This window comes from Astatotilapia calliptera, chromosome 7, assembly GCF_900246225.1.
Source record: "Astatotilapia calliptera chromosome 7, fAstCal1.2, whole genome shotgun sequence".
NCBI classification, from domain to species: Eukaryota; Metazoa; Chordata; class Actinopteri; order Cichliformes; family Cichlidae; genus Astatotilapia; species Astatotilapia calliptera.
The window spans coordinates 6,765,630-6,782,021 of NC_039308.1; the positions used below are offsets into that span (position 1 = coordinate 6,765,630).

At 40.7% G+C, this 16,392-nt stretch overlaps 1 protein-coding gene across 1 annotated transcript in view; it reads left to right on the forward strand.

Annotated features, from left to right (window-relative positions):
* Positions 1 to 5,223: 5,223 nt before the first annotated feature.
* The window catches only part of LOC113025235 (transcriptional enhancer factor TEF-1-like), a 50,508-nt gene continuing 39,339 nt past the window's right edge, over positions 5,224 to 16,392 (forward strand). The window contains exon 1 of the mRNA XM_026172769.1: positions 5,224 to 5,494. The gene's annotated coding sequence lies outside the window, so the exon portion shown is untranslated. The remainder of the gene's footprint in view (positions 5,495 to 16,392) is intronic.

Here is a 16,392-nt window from a genome sequence, read left to right on the forward strand (position 1 = left end):
TATATATATGTATATGTATATATAGCATTTTTCAACAGATAAAGTCCAAAGGTCTTAGCTGTGACCAATGACCGTAAAAATCACACAGTTTTATGTGGCTGTTAGTGCTGACCAGTGGAAATGTAAATTTGCTTCAGACAGTAGCCCGATTTCCTTCTAAAAGAGTCATATATGAATTTCCATAAAAACAAGGAAAGAAAATAAGATTTAATCTTTTGCTGGTTAAACCGCTGGTGGTGCTGATTTTGTATTTCGGTGTTTGGTGTTATGTCCTGGTGACCATTGAAATCAGTTAATTTAGGTACTCCACGAAAACAGCTGCACAAATAAGTGTCCAAAGGTGTTTCAAAGCAGCGAGTGATTTGAAGGCTTTTACAGAATGATGGAATTATGTTGGGCTCCATTGAATTTACAGATGGATGTTTTTATCTTTACTCTTTAGATTTTCTATATTTTTGTGCAGATTTAAGGATTTGAGTGAAAAATAGAACCATTAATAATAATAAAAATAATAATAATAATGGATTGGATTTATATAGCGCTTTTCAAGGCACCCAAAGTGCTTTACAATGCCACTATTCATTCACTCTGGCATTCACACACTGGTGGATACAATGCATCGGTTTAAAGATTAATAAAAGTTCAATCTGCCTTTTTTAAAAAGATTCGATTTGTTCTGTTAAATAACTTATTTTGTGATCAAAGCATACAAAGCTTATCGTATCTCTTTTAGGACAAGTTTTGGTTTTTTCAATATACTGTACTTTTGGGTATAATATGAACAAATTGTAAGGATTGTTTTCTTTTTCCCAGAGCAGAAAATGTATTGTTATGTTTCTCAGATGAAAGAGACTTTGGCTTTTCTGTTCCAATAGGAAGGTTAACTTGAACCCAGAGCCGGTTACCGTGATAACAGACTCTGAACCTAACTTGCTATCCTGGCAGGTCTTCAAGCTTCTTCAATAAACTCTGACTCCTCCCCTCTTGAACACCTGAACCAGCTGTCTGATACTCTGTTTCATTTCCTCATTCATATAGTTAATAGCGTAGTAAATATCGAGGCGCATGCATTTGCAAAAGTTTACGTCTTTTAAAACAATGAAATACCATTTACATGTCAGTTCATTAGTTTTTATACTCATAGAGAGACAGGAATCACTGGACAGCGCGACTCTGTAGACATGAAGGCACCTGCCAGGTTGTCTGCCAGCTCCCCTGCATTGAAACAATTACCCTGTTTTAACCTCAGCATCTGTCACACTGCAAATCCCCCAAATAAGTCTCACTAGGCCTAAAATCGCCCAGGTAAACAGTCGCTTATCTGTCTGATCCACATTTTTATCATCGCATAAGTTTTGTCCCTGCCAGCTTAAGATTTGATTTAAATACAAAACACTAAATTTTGTGCAAGCCTATACCTTTTGATAAGCTTTTTCTTCTCTTTTCTCTTTTAAATGTGAACTGGATTCCAGTCAACTTGATTAAAAAGGAATTGCCAACCTCAGAGTTTAAGGTTACACCTTGAATTTCTTTAACCTGCTTTCTGGAACAAGCTGCTGCGTTAGGAAACAGCAGAGGAGACTCAGGAACAAGGCGTAGAAACAACTAACAAAGACTGAGAGAGAAGATTAAATACACACCAAATAGATAATAAACTCAATCGACACAATAATTGTAAAGGGAAAAAACAGGAAGCTACACGTGGATCTAACCTTCAAAATAAGGTCAAGAATAAACTGTGAGGCAGAGACAGGGGTCATGAAAGCCGTTAAAAATGGATTAGTGGAAGTTTCATGGATGTAGATGAGGTGGAACCCACCTTACATATACCTGAGACTCCACACCTTTATTGTTTACGCTGCTACCCACAGACCACAAATGGGGCTCTTGCATCTTTTAGAGCTGTGGCTGCAATCAGTCTTTATTTTCTTGCTGTCATTTCGAGTGGAGAGAAAACCAAAAATAGAGACAGGTTTATTCACATGGATGCTCAGTTCAGGATTAACAGACACCTCGAGATGCTTTAAAGTGTGAGGTAAAAACCCTGCAGTATTCAGGGGGAAAAAACTACAATCAAGTAACTCCCTATAAGCAATCACTTTGCAATTGTGGGAAGAAAAAACTCTTTTAACAGGAAGAAACCTCTGGCAGGACCAGGCTCAGGGAGGCGCAGCCATCTGCTGCGACTGGTTGGAGAGGTTAAGAGGTAAAAACACAGAGCATATGAAGGCAGACTAAGGGAGAGAGAAGACAAGAATGTAATGACATGTTGCTGTGGTGAATAAACCTGCGTGGACTGAAAAAAGCCGAGTGGAGAAGTGTTTAGTACACAACGTGAAGCCTGGCAGCAGTCTGAGCCTATAGCTGCGTAACTAAGGGATGGTTCAGGGTCATCACCTGTAAGCCTGCAGTCTGAGAGTCTGGTGCTCTGTTAGCATAACATGGTACTGATGAGGTCTCTAAAATATGATGGGACTTATTCAAGAATTTTTATGTGAGACGAAGGATTTGAGTTTCAATTCTGGATTCAACAGTGAGCCAGTGAAGAGAATCTAACATGGAGAAAGAAAGACACGCTCTGTCTTTCTTGTCACTGTTAGCGCTCTCACAGCAGGATTCTGGATTAACTCGAGGCTTTTGAGGGAGCTTTTAGAACAAGCTGATAAAAAATGAATTACAGTAGTCAAGATTACAAGCAATTAATACATGAACTAGTTTTTAGCATCACTCTGAGACACAATGTTTCCAGATTTATTGATACTGTGAGAATGTAAAAAAAAAGCAGTCCGACATGTTAGTTTCATGTGTGCGTTGGAGGACATATTTTAAAATGACTCCCAGGTTCTTCACAGTGTTGCTGGAAGCTACAGTAAAGCCATCCAGAGCACATATCTGGTTAGACACAATGTTTCTAAGATTTTTAGGCCCAAGTATAACAATGTCGTGAATTTAGAAGCAAATTGTGGGCTATCCAGGCCTTTATGTCTTTCAGACGTGCCATTCTGTCATTTGGCTTTATAGATATATATAACTGGGTATTATTTTCTAATAATACTGCCTAAGGGAAGCTGGTATAATGTATATCGTGTTGGTCCAAGCACAGAACCCTGTGGAACTCTGTGTCTAACTTTTCTGTGTACAGATTCAAACCATTACAGAGCATTTACTTTAATAAAAAAAAAAGGTAAATGTTATGATGAAGAGTATCCAGTGTTGCACCGAAGCCTAAAGGACAAGCACAGAGAGAGCTCCAGTTCGATCTGTGCTGCTCAAAGTACAGCGAGCGGGACCAATTTGCCTCTCCACAAAATTATTTTTAGCACCTCAAAGCAAGTTTCTAGGGAGTGGCACCATGATCTATTCGGATTTTCTGGTTGACAAGATCTGAGCTGTGATTTTAATCTTTTGATGAGAGAAGAAGCAGCTCCGTGCATATTATTATGTGTTCTTTAAATAACAAATGTGCAGCAGACCGTCACTTCTGTACGCAGGCGTGAAGAAGATGCAGGACTCCGGGCACACAGAGCGTTAATAAAACATCAGGAAACCAGGTGAGGTCAGATCAGAGGTCAGACGGTTGACCTTTAGGTCACCGAGCTGAATGGTTTTACTAGCTGCTCCTGTGTTTGCATTGTTCTGAGTCTGGGAACGAGCCACGCACGCCTCCTCTAAGATGTCTCAGAAACACACTGTGTACGGTCCACATGTGAATCAGCTGTGTGGCTGGGTGTGTATGGGAGAATTTGTTCCTGTGCACACAAACACAGACATGCTGCCATGTGGAATGCTTGTCTGCTGGCTTGCCTGGCTTGGCCGTGGTGTCGGGTTGCAGTAGGTGTTCCGGAGGCTGCGACCCTGGCATATCTGTGTTTGTTTTATGTCACAGCCCCTCCCTCTAGGGAGATGACAGTCCAGCAGAGCCCGAGGGGATGAAACCTGAGATAGGCAGAGCTTAGTAGTAAACAACAACTCCTTTATGAGGCAGAGGCGGCTGTCTGCCGCATTCGAAGATCTCATAGAGACACAAAGATTTTTTTTTTCTGGTTAGGGCAGTGGCTCCTAAAAGTGAGGTCAGGATAAGCCCTCTGGGGCTTTGTGCATAATAGAAAGCCAAAGAAGTTTAATCCCAATACTTGTTCTTTTAAAGTTATGAAGATTTAGAGTGACTAGCCTTCATAAATCCTGCTCCATTCGGTCTGTAACGTTAAACCAACACAAAGCAGCATTAACTTCAAGCCTCTGATAATGTTAAATTAGCCTAAATGTCAAGCCTGTGCTTGCTTGTCTTTTTAGTGGTTTGCCCCAGCTGTTGCTGTTCCTGCATGGAGTCCATCAATCTGTCAAGCATTTCCCCTTCAGTTCGCTAGCATTAATGGCACAGACGTAGCATTACTAAAAATGTGTAACAGGTTGTTCTTTCGGGGTTTTTAAAAAACACAACCCGTGCAACTACATATTATGTTTTATTATATGTGGACACCTCATTTGTAAATGACTAAGTGGGAAAAGGTTGTTAATCATCTTACAAATATATGTGTCAGTCTCTGCTCTGTGGTGCAAGAGCTGTGCGTCTTGATTTATAGTGTTTTTATTAGAATTTTACTTAGCATTGATTAGCAATTATGGGTATTTGTGCATTATAGCTGTACGTGGATTTTAAGGATGGCCCTAAGTTATAACTTTTCAAAATTCTTTGGTTCAAACATGTCCAAAAACACTACTTGCGTGATGGCTACATCCATCTTTTATTTACTGTGGACGCAGACTTTTGTAGTTGTGTGAGTACTCAGTCTGTTAGGTGAAATATTGCGTTTAAACTTAACTGCAGACCATTAAACACGAATACTCAAACCTAGGCTTGCATAACAGCAGACGAAAGTTACACACGTCACGTTTTTATTGATTATAAATCAGATTTAAAAAATATTTCTAGGTTGTGGTTGACTAACTTTTTGAGTCTCTGAATTCCTGCCACAAAGCTCCCATCCAAAGTGTTTTTCTCTTTCTTTTAGCGTCACCTTATCTGATTAGTTGTCAGCCCCGCACAGCAGACTGTGTTTTATCTCGACCCTCCTCCTCCTCTTCCTGAATAGAGTTTGGGCGCTCCACTCTTTTGTTGTTGAACGCAGCCTGTACAGTCCGGCCCCTTCCCCTTCCCCCTCGCTCTCTTTCTCTTTCTTTTTTTTTCTCTCTCTCCACCCATCCTCCCATCTCTCACTCACTCTATTTCATCCATCCAGGGTGACGCCAGTCCCTCTCACCCCGCCCCGTTCAACTCAGTCCGCTGCGTTCATTTCATTCCTGCTCCCATTCCGCGCATATTTCGCATCCTTGGAGAGACGCTGCGTATTTTACGCACTCAGCGCGCCCGATCCTTCCTCAAACCAAAACCGAGAGGAGACTCTGGAGTTGGCGGAGGGCTTCCCGCTGCTGTAGCGACTCCGATCCGGTGAAAAGTGTGGGAATTAATCCATAAAGAGGCGTATGAATCGAGGTAAGTTCCCTAGGAGGAGTCCCCCCCTCCCTCCCTTCGCTCTCTTCAGCCTGTAGCCTGAAAGCCCCCGGACGTTTCGCTTGTTTCTAAAATCCTGAAGTGGTCACTGAAGCTCAAATTAAAACAGTTTCGGCGACACTGGAATACAAATCGCCACAAATACACCTATTCTACACGCTGAACAAGTCTAACAAGCTTATTAATACTGCGCCGTGTTGAGCTTCAAAGCGAGGGATGTCGCTTTCACTACAGTTTTATTCCCCTTCCTTCCGACACCAGAAAACAAACCTTGTTTCCTAACACTTCTTTCTGTCGTAAGCTAAAAATCACGTGTTTTCTGTTTTTAAAAACGGGAATGTGTCCACGGGAGATTGAGAGATTGTGGATGAAAAGCTTTTCGCAGCAGCGCTGGGAGGCAGCTTAACAAAGCTGGGAGTGAATGGGGGACTTGTTGCATCGGCGGGGTTTTCTCTTTTCCTACACAGGCAGGCAGGCAGGCAGGCAGGCCCCAGTCACAGAAACAGGCCATAGGCTGATAACATGCACACAGCCAGTGTTTACCCAGTGGACAGAACACATTACACGCTCACTCTCAGCACCATCACACAGCCCGTTTGGGAGATCTGTTAACGCATTTACTTCTTATTCCACCTTTATAGAAAATGACTTTTATGAAGAGCTTTAAAGCTCTTCTTTTTATATATATATATATATATATATATAATATATATAAGTCTAAATGGAGATCTGTGATGCTGACACTCCTTCCACTCCACGCGTCTGTCAGTTTGGAGTAAAAGCTGCCTGCAAAAATTAAACACATCACAAATCACAAGTGTCCTTGTTCTCCAGCAGCTCCTCACATGAGCCTATGTAGTTGTGTTCTGTACTTCCTTTTTAATATTGATCAAAGGACTGCTCCTGTCCTCTATGGCTGGAGATGTGTGGCAAAGCAGGGCCAAACCACAATGTAATTATTGGAGAAAATTACAGCCTGTAGGATGAAACATAGTAGATGCATTAATTCTGTTACAGTAATCCTTCTGTTAGATGTCGGGAGGGCGATGTTGGATAAAAGGATTATATTTCAGAGAATATTAGTTTGGGCTTCTTTTTGAATAGAGTTGATGCGGCTAAATGAAATTGGGGATATTGGAGATGAATGTTTTGTTAATGTGAAGTTGTGCAACAAGTCCAGTAATTACAATGGAATCAGTGAGGAATGTAACTTGTAGCTGTTTCCATTATCAGTGTAATTTTCTAATTCTTGTCTCTTTTGTTTTTGTTTTTTTTAAAGATGTCTGGTGCTCTATTTCCCCACGTCACTGAATGTATCGTTTTGTTCATGAAATATATAAAAAACAAGGAGGGAAAGACTATTCTGCATATTCTGCCTTTTAAAATGGTCCAAATGATGAAGTAACACCTGACATTGTCGATCAAGCGGTGAATTTCATCACTGCCCCAGTTTCAGAACAGCCAGTGCCAAAAAAAGTGTGGGATGCATTTAAGTGTTTTTTAAAATGATCCGGAAAACAAAAGAGTTTTTCTGCAGAGGTATTCCAAATATTTCATTCCACCTTTTTAAAAGTGTGTGAACAATTACTTTGTTCAGGCTCTGTTTTGGCAGATGTGCAAATTATAACATTGGAATCATTAATGAAATGTGGATTTCTCCAAGTGGAGCAGGTTACTTTTAAAACCTGTCTTTAAGAGGGCGAATCTGAATGTGGATGCAAATTGCGTTTTCTATTCACGCTCATCCCCCCTTTAAAGTTTCCAACAGTGACAAATCAGGCCGGCCTGAATGTGTAACAGAGTAAGGTGTGTGTGTGTGTGTGTGTCATTGTCTTTGCCGTGTCTAGGCCCGCAAGTGTACAAAGCTTTGTCAGTCGCTCTGGGCAAACAGCCTCCACTTTCCTCCCCTCTCCCCCTCACTCACCCGTGCCTCTCCTTCTCCAGTCCGTTGACATCTGTTTTGAGTGCTCCGTGCACCTGTAGAGACCAGGGGTGTGTGTGTGTGTGTGTGTGTGAGTGAGGGGGAGAGGGAGGGGAGGAGGAGAATAAAGGGAGGTGCAGAATGCAAATCCAGGCGTTTGTTCGGGGCCTAAGCAACGCAGACTGACTGACTAACGACCATTTGGTGTGTGTGTGTGTGTGTGTGTGTGTGTGTGTACACACACATTTGTGGATGTGTGTGTTTGCCTCTTGCTGTCCAGGCCAGGCAGCCCCATTGTTGAAGCAGCAACAGGCGTTGGTGGATGAGGACGCACCATATGGCCTCTGTGTGCTTTAGTCACAACCGCTGTGTATGTGTGCATGTTTGTGTGTGTGTGTGTGTGTGTGTGTGTGTGTGTGTTTTCATCTACTTCACCAATGCTGCTGCAATATGGTGGAGTTTGGAGTGGCGCTGCTCGCTGCCGTCCTCCTTGTTGTTTCATCTGTCGACTCATTTCTAAACAGGAGGACAAAATCCGGCACACAGATTTTTGTGGAACTGGGATTAGGAGGAGTAATCTTCGTGGCAAATGAAATGATGTCTTGTGACGTCCCACTTGTTTCGTTTATAATTTCAAATGTAGTTGTAGTTCTTTTTTTTTTTGCCAGTGCAAGTTGTCATTTTGGCTGAATCAACAGGTGATACAGTAAATCCTGCAAATGAACGGATGCTGCTGGCTTGCAAGATGTTTGCTCTGCTCTTTTTTCTTTTTTTTTTTTAATTTCTCTTTTTTAAAAAAAAAAAAGACACAATCTTCCTTTTAATTCTCACGATAAATTAATTCCTCCAGTGTCACTGCAGTCCAGTTTTTCAGCTTCCTGGTTTTTCATCGAGCAGTTTCTGTTGTTGTTGTAGTGCATTCTGTTCTGATGTCCCAATATTTAGCATGCAGCACGATACGCAAAGATAAACTCTGCCAAGAGGGGAAAAACTGTAAAAGAAAGAAGGGAAGGGGGGGTGGCTGGGTGGGTGGGGGTCCGGGCTTGTATGTAATGAAATTTAGGGAGCTGAGCCGGTTTATTAGAGCAGCAAAGCTGTGTGTGTGTGTGAGTGTGTGTGCTGAGGGAGGGCAAAGGGGTTAGATGGGGAAAGAGAGGGTGGTTTTGGGGGTGAGGTTGTGAGGGTGCAGGCTTTGTTTAGGAGATGGGGGAACAATAGGCATCCTCCTGGGTGGGGTGGGGGAGTAGGGTGGAATAGGGGATGCTGGTGTGCAAGGGAGCCGGATGGGGGGTGGTGGTGGTGGCTGGATTGTGGCTGCAGGAGGCTGGCGGAGCCTGTGCTGGCTTGCCTGACTGCCCGAGCTCCTCGTCTTTCAGTGTGTCTCTCACATCCACACAGATGTGACTGTATCTGAAAATGTGTCTCTTTCGTTGTTTGTATCTGTGCCAATAATCACTTGAGTCACACAACAACACTGTTGTTGCACTTTGAAGATGATAAGAATGCTGTTACCGAACGTGTGATTCTGCAACATGTTGTAAGATACGGCAACATGTCTCTATTAGAAGCAAACAAGCAAAAATAAAACAAAATAGCCCATAAAAGCACATTCATACCCACAAGACGTGAAACCAGCTTTACATGGCTTTACTTTTTGCAGTATAATAAGCTAGTGATGCACTCATTGTGACATTCTGATGCTAATAACAGTTTTTTTCTTTTTACTTAAATTTAGTTTTTATTATTTGTAATTATCAATTTTTTCTATCTAAACTAATATAGCCCCATTTAAATGAAACAAAAAAACTATTTCACTGTTTTGATTCCTAAACATTTCACATCCCAAACCTGATGTGCCACAACAGCTAAATATTTCCCAGCAATATCAGTAAATGGTATGTCATTAGCTGATATTAGTCAACGATATCGTGTGATACATCGGGACACAGATACGTGATTTTGGGTCCTGTGCATTCTGGTGTATGCTTGAGTGGATCCTGAAAACATGGAGGTCAATTAACACCTTTGGGCTCTGTGCTGTTTTCCTTGAGTTTGTAGCTGAGCAGTTTTTTAAGCGATATGAGGCACACTGTCCTTCCAGAGGAGGGAAGAGTCACCGGGGAGTGTTGTTGCTATGGGGTCCTGTGTTTTCTCTCTAACATTGTTTAGGTGGTCATCAGCAAAACATCAAGATTTGCTGGCATTGCAATTTTCTGCAGTGCAATCACTTCACCTGTCATGGGCATAATTGCTGTGGCTGATCAGTGTACACTGATCATAATCCATGTACATTTTTTTTTACTGAACATACAAAGGCAGGCATGGATTAACCCTAATCCCTAACTTAAAAAACTCAATGAAGATCTCCACTGAAAAAAGTGACTTGGCTTAATCCTTGTCGCGGGAGCTGAGCCATTGTGTGAATAAACTGCAGAATGGAGCTCGTGTATAAAGATGCTGATGTCTTTGATATTCCCTTTGAGTCACGTGATCTTATTTTATTTGTAAAGCTTTTATGTTTTTGTTTTTCTTCTGCAAAAACGGAAATAAATAACTAGATAAAAATAGAATTTTTGCACATTACTTTTAAAGCTACATTTAACCTATACTGAAAATACCACCGAGAACAGTAAGTTCACATATTTTATTTCGAAAGTAAGAACAGAAATAAATACTGTAAGCAGGATCTCAGCCTTTCGGGGGTTTTGAGCACCAAGCAGAGGAATGGATGAGTCCAACCATCCCACTGTGGGAAGTCTGAATCAACCCTCACATTTCCTGACCTCAGCAGGAAGTGAAAAGGAAGTCTAGATTTCAACTACTACTTATGTATTTTCCCGGCTGGAAGAATTGACACGATAAACACTCCACAGAGTGGGCCAACTGCTCGCTCTGCTCTCTGAAAACTCCCACAGTGGAAAAATGTTTCCCTGCTGTTGTGCTCACGACCTCGGTTTTTGTGTTCAGCAGGCCTGATGGTGATTACTCACTGTTGTTTGTTCTGATAATTTCTTTTCACTCTGTGCAGAGTGTGATAAATTATTAAAAAATGATATATAATTACCTAATTGGAAACAAGTAAGTTTTCACAGAGTACGAAGTCTATTTCTCTTTTTCTTTGAACTTATATCCTTTTTATGGTAATTCAGCTAACACTGGTTTGTGTTTTAGATTTGCTATTAGCATTAGTGAACAGCAGCAGAAAATAGCACAAAAAAGAATCCTGTGGCCTTTTCATTTTTAAAAGATGAAATTATATTTTCTCCTCTTGCACATTTAAAGCTAAGCAATTTATAATTAAAACCTGGCTTTTAATTTTACTGTCTCAATATTTTTTTTATTTTTAGCCTTGACATGTAGCACCTAGCCAATTAGCCTAGCTAATGCTCGCAACCTCAAGCTAGATAATGCTAACGTTCAAATCATAAATTGAATTTGGAATGATCATCGACTTGAATTCCTTACTTGGAAAGTTGGAGAATCTCCAAGTTAAGAGTCCAAGATGGCGGCATTGAATTAGACTTCAGTAAAGCTATAAAACTTTTAGTTTGTACAGCCACTGTCATGTATTGTGACTCGCTAAATACTCCGTGACGCAGGCTTTATCTGACGTGCTGTAGCTGTGTTTTTCTGTGCAAAACAACAAGTTTCACGGTGTATTGTTAGCGAGACCTGAGTGGTGCGAACTCCATTTTTTACTTTTATGACATTTCTGCTGGAACGCGCTAACTCGGGAATAAAGTAATTTCCCAGTTCTGACTTCCAAGGGACACTTAGAAGTCATAGTATGACTACATGTAAATTTAATCTTTTTGTGCAGTTTATGTTATTATGTAAGTTTCAGTATAGCATTACATAGAAGTGGAAGGAGAGATAGGGAATGACATACAACAAACATCCATAAATAAAGCTACCAGCGCAAGGCTAGCTTACCTACCATGGGCTCTGAGCTTGTTACAGTAGCTCAGAAATGTCACAAATGAAGACTTTCAAACCAGTGCTTTGTTCTGCCTTACTTAATGTTGATCGCACAATGTCAGCTCTCCAGGCTGTATTTTGAAGCCTCAACATTAGAGATTTAGCTGCTGCTATGTTCCCATATTTGTATATAGTGAAATTAAGTGTAGCAGCAAGTCATAATAACAGTTGCCTCAAGGCGCATTATACTGTATAGTAAAGACACTTGGAGTATTAGAGGGGAAACGACAATCAGATGATTTCCTGTAAGCAGAACTTGGCAAGAGAAAAGAAACTTCTGGCACACCCAACCTCAGTGAAGGGCAAACACCTGCCATGACTGGTGTGGGGTGGAAAAAGGAAAGCGTAGGGAGACGACACAAAACCAAAACTAGTTTAAAACTCAGTTCGAGCAACAGAGACTATTGAAATGCTAGAATCTCAAATTTTACAAATTATTTTTTAGATCGTTCAAGTTGTCCTTAACTAGTTTTTTTGTTTACAAAGTTAAACTCTGGGAGGGACAGACGACCCTCTGAGAGCACAATAAAATGACAAAAATCATTCAAATAAAAGTTACCCTAAAAAATGATTGATGATTATACTTACTTTCAGAGATATGAGTTAATGGCACATTATAGTAGATTTTCAGTGAGTAAACAATTGAGCTGATTCAACATAAAGCAGCATTTTTTAAAAATTTAATTATTCCGCTGTTGATTTGTCCCCCGGATCACCTTAAAGACCATTTGTTCTGATCCTTTGTGGTCTGTGATAAAGTCCAGCTGGAGTTTCAGCTTAGGAGAGAGGAATTCAAAACAAACAAACAAATGAAACAGTGCTGACAAAGCACTATATTTAAATAAGGGGTGCGCAGCTGCCACAATCTCTGCCTCTTTACCTGCTACTGTCTAAATAAAGCAGTACCCAAGTTTTAATGGACCACAGATGGAAAACACAGTTCAGGGGCTAATTCGTTTTGTACGTGTGTTTTGAGGAGAGCGGAGCTCGTGTTGGCTTTAGAGGATGTAATCGTGGCAACGAGATGGGTAGATGGAGGTCACTGTACTCTTTTTCGCATCCATGCAGCCGTACGCTGTTCCTTTACTAGGTGTGGGTTAAGACTCACAGATGCACGCACATGCAGCACACGTGGTGTCTGCCTCGGCACAACGCTCCTGTGTTCACACTTATTAAACGGTGTTGTATTGCTGTAACCTCCCCAGGCCTCCCTTTCCTCTGGTGGAGGATATTGTCTCCTGCGTGTGTGTCTGTGTGACGTGTGACCCCACCCCCCTCATCCTCCAATTTCCCTCCACCCTCCCAAGGAAGAGACTGGATAATGACTCTGTCTGACTCAGCAAAAAAACCAACCTAAAGCTGGTGGATGAGGAATAACGGTAAGGACGGCGAGCAGAGAGGAGAGCTGCTAGCTGAACCTTTTACCGTCATATTTCAGGAGGAAATAAGCACTTCACTGTATCAGTGTGCAATCTGTGACCAATTACTGCGTGTGTGCATAAATGGTAATGCCTCCGTGAGAAGAGATGGTGAAATAATGAGGAGCGCATGCTCTGAATCACAGCCTCTTCACCACTCATAAAGCAACTTTCTCTGTCTTACTCAAGTGCGTATTAGTGCCGAGAAAGAATAAAAGATGCTTTGCAGGTTTCTTTTCACTGATGCAGCTTTATTATTCAGCCTGATGAATATGTCTTTGTTTTGTTTTTTTTACAAAATGAAATCGGGTCAGAACTAATCAGAAGAACTGGAGACGTGGATAAAGGTTTTTTTTTTTTCAGTCTGTCTTCAGCAGAATGAACTTATCAGTAATGGATTAATTGAAATCGTGACCAAATTATATCAAAAAGTCTGAACTCGGACACGTGCATCAATGCCAAGTCAAAAATCACATGTGACGGAGTAGAAAACTGATTAAAGTCTACATTAGAAATGGAACCAAGAATAATCGGCTTGGTCTGAATGGAAGGCATTTGTAGGGTCTCATATGGATTATCCATAAAAGTAGGTAGCCACTAGTGAAACCAAACAAAACACCTTTCCAGCTTCAGATCACGTGAGAAACGCTGCTGAATATTGTTAGTATAATGAATTTAATTAGTACGATACTGATTTCTGTTGATTGCTGTTCAATGCAGGGTATCTAATGCTGCCGTTCTTACAAATATCTTAGATGAAATTTTATATCCTGTCTTCTGCGCCGTGGTCATTTCAGCCGTTTGATATTAGGGTTTCGTTCACTACAACTTTCTTATTTGTGTCTTATGGGAGTGGACGAGCACAAAGGACAAGATCCCTATCAAAGCAGTCATACTGTGATATTGTCATACCAACGCATTCTCACCCTTGGGTGCTACAAAATACAGTTCTGGCAAGTAATGTCATTACACCTCTCTTTTGGTGTCGGTTCCTTGATGCACCAGCTACAGCTGTGTGTGTATGTATTTCTATAGATGTATAAAGGTGCTGCTTTTGTGACCTACAGAGGCTGTACTAAGAGGCTGTGCAGATGGGAGTTCGTCAACCATGAGTTTGCGGTTTGTGTCCTTATCTGACTCTTGTGTTTTTGCACTTTTTTTCCCCCACTCGCTGATTATTTTTTCAGTTTATTTTTTTTATCACTTTTTACTTTGACTAACACTCCGTGGTTGGGGTTAGTCAAAGTAATGGAATGATCCTAGTTTGGGTAGGATAACCCCCTCCTAAAAGGATGCCTTTGTAGACAAAGGCACACCAGCAGTGTTAATTGTAACCTCTGGAATGAGAGTGGGCTGGTCATACTTTCTAAACTGCAAGAGAGTTGGTGTAAAAAGGGAAAAAAGCAGAGTTTTGTATTCATGTGGTCAGTATGTGTATTCAGTTCAAATCCACTCAGTTTAATTATCAAGTTCTTGGATTGGAGTTCCAGTGACGTCCATCAGTGCTGGAAAAAATCCTTTCTCCCTGTAAGTTTTTCAGTTGAATTCAGTTTTATTCATATAGCTCCAAATTACAACTACAGTTGCCCAGTTGCTTAAGGGCTTTGTATTGTAAGGTAAAGACGCCGCAATAATACAGAGAAAACAGAGAATTGTTGGCTGACACAACAATCAGATCACTCCCTATTAGGGCTGCTCGATTATGGCAAAAATGATAATCACGATTATTTTCACTGAAATTGAGATCACGATTATTTGACGATATTTATTTAACCCTTTAAGACCTACTATAGAACCAAGTCCACCAGAGCTTATATTATTTTTTTTACATGCTGTAGTGCCATTTGTGGGAGCATTTCAAGTTGCTATACATCAATACAACTGTTATAGACCATATTTTAATAATATGTATGCATTAAGTGCATAGTAATTACATAAATTGCAAAAAAGTGCAATAAACTACAAAAAAAAATTGAAAATCGCTTTTGTTTTGTTTACATATATTTCTACTTGGAGAAATTTAAGAGGTTTATCCCTCAAAACTTTAAATACCACAAAGTTGCAAAAAATAGTTTCCCACCACAGGAAATTTATTTTGAGTGTCTTCATAGTTTTATTTTGGAGATACAGCAATTTTTATATACTGCAGGAAAAACAAAAAACAATCCTATGATGCAAATTTGCAAAGAAAACAGCATGTGCATCATTTCACTGTGGGAAGTGTTACGAACAGCTGATAGGAACGGCAAAGCGTGTTTCTGGAATATTATGTTTTTGTTCCTGCAAGCGCTTTTTATGCAGTTTTTGCAAAGCTATATGTGGAACGAAACCGTGACCGAGGACAAGCTGATGGCATAAGATGTAAGTACAACTCCTCCGGTTTCATATGCAAAACAAATTATTGCGCTAGCTTACACGGTTCAGGTTCTACAGGGATTTAACAATAGTTACGCAAAACGGAGCATGCTGCTCTGACCGGCTTTAAAGGGTTAACAATGACTTTAAAAAAATAATATAAAATAGTGTGCAACACCACTGAAGTTTTTTTTTTTTTTAAACTCTCTTTTCAACCAACGGCAGTCACTCTCCAAATAACTTCTGCTTAGCTTTCCGAGCTTCCCTCGGGTCCTCTTAATCAGCGGTCTCCAACCTTTTTTGCGCCACGGACCGGTTTATGCCCGACAATATTTTCACGGACCGGCCTTTAAGGTGTCGCGGATAAATGAGGGAGGGGCTAATAATTGGCTCAGTCATTTTTAATGATTGTTGAAAGCCCAGATCGTAATCGTGATTAAAATTCGATTAATTGAGCAGCCCTACTCCCTATGAGCAAGCGCTTTGGTGACAGTGGGAAGGAAAAACTCCCATTCAACAGGAAGAAACCTCCAGCAGAACCAGGCTCAAGTGGGGATGGCCATCTCATGCAACTAGTTGGGAATGAGTGGTGGAAGATGAGACGAAGACATGCTGTTTAGTTAGTTGACTGCTGATCACGTTATTTCACTCGATTTGTTAGTGTTTGGCACTAGTGTACAATATTTCGCAGTAACATTTAATATTATTTTATGCCATCAGTACATTAAGGTAGGAATGTACCTGCTTAAGCAGGTGCTGCTCAAGCCAGAAGTAGACAAAGGCTTGCATCCTTGAAAGGTTTTATGTGTAGTTTATCCTTTTTGACCCTTAAAGACATCCAGTCTCTAAACCTTCGATGCCCTGGATAATAGATGTATGAGTTAAGACTTTCTGTTCTGTGTATTTGTGTTTGAATGTCGATTCTTTTTTAACATTTTAAAGGTTTCAACCCTTGGTTTCAGTTCTTTAACTCTTAACATGGGCTGTTTATCTGCGTGGAAACAATGCCTCCTATTCATTGCCTGCTTTCGTTCCTTGGATGTCCATATGTCTGCATGTTCGCAGCAGATATCTGCTTGTAGAGATTAGGATGACCTTCACTCTAATGTGTGAAAAGCAAAGTAAATCTGGTTGATTAGAAGTATAAAATGCACAATGTTCTGTGCTCATTGCATGAATGGCATGTGCTCAGTGTTAAGGAAAGAAGG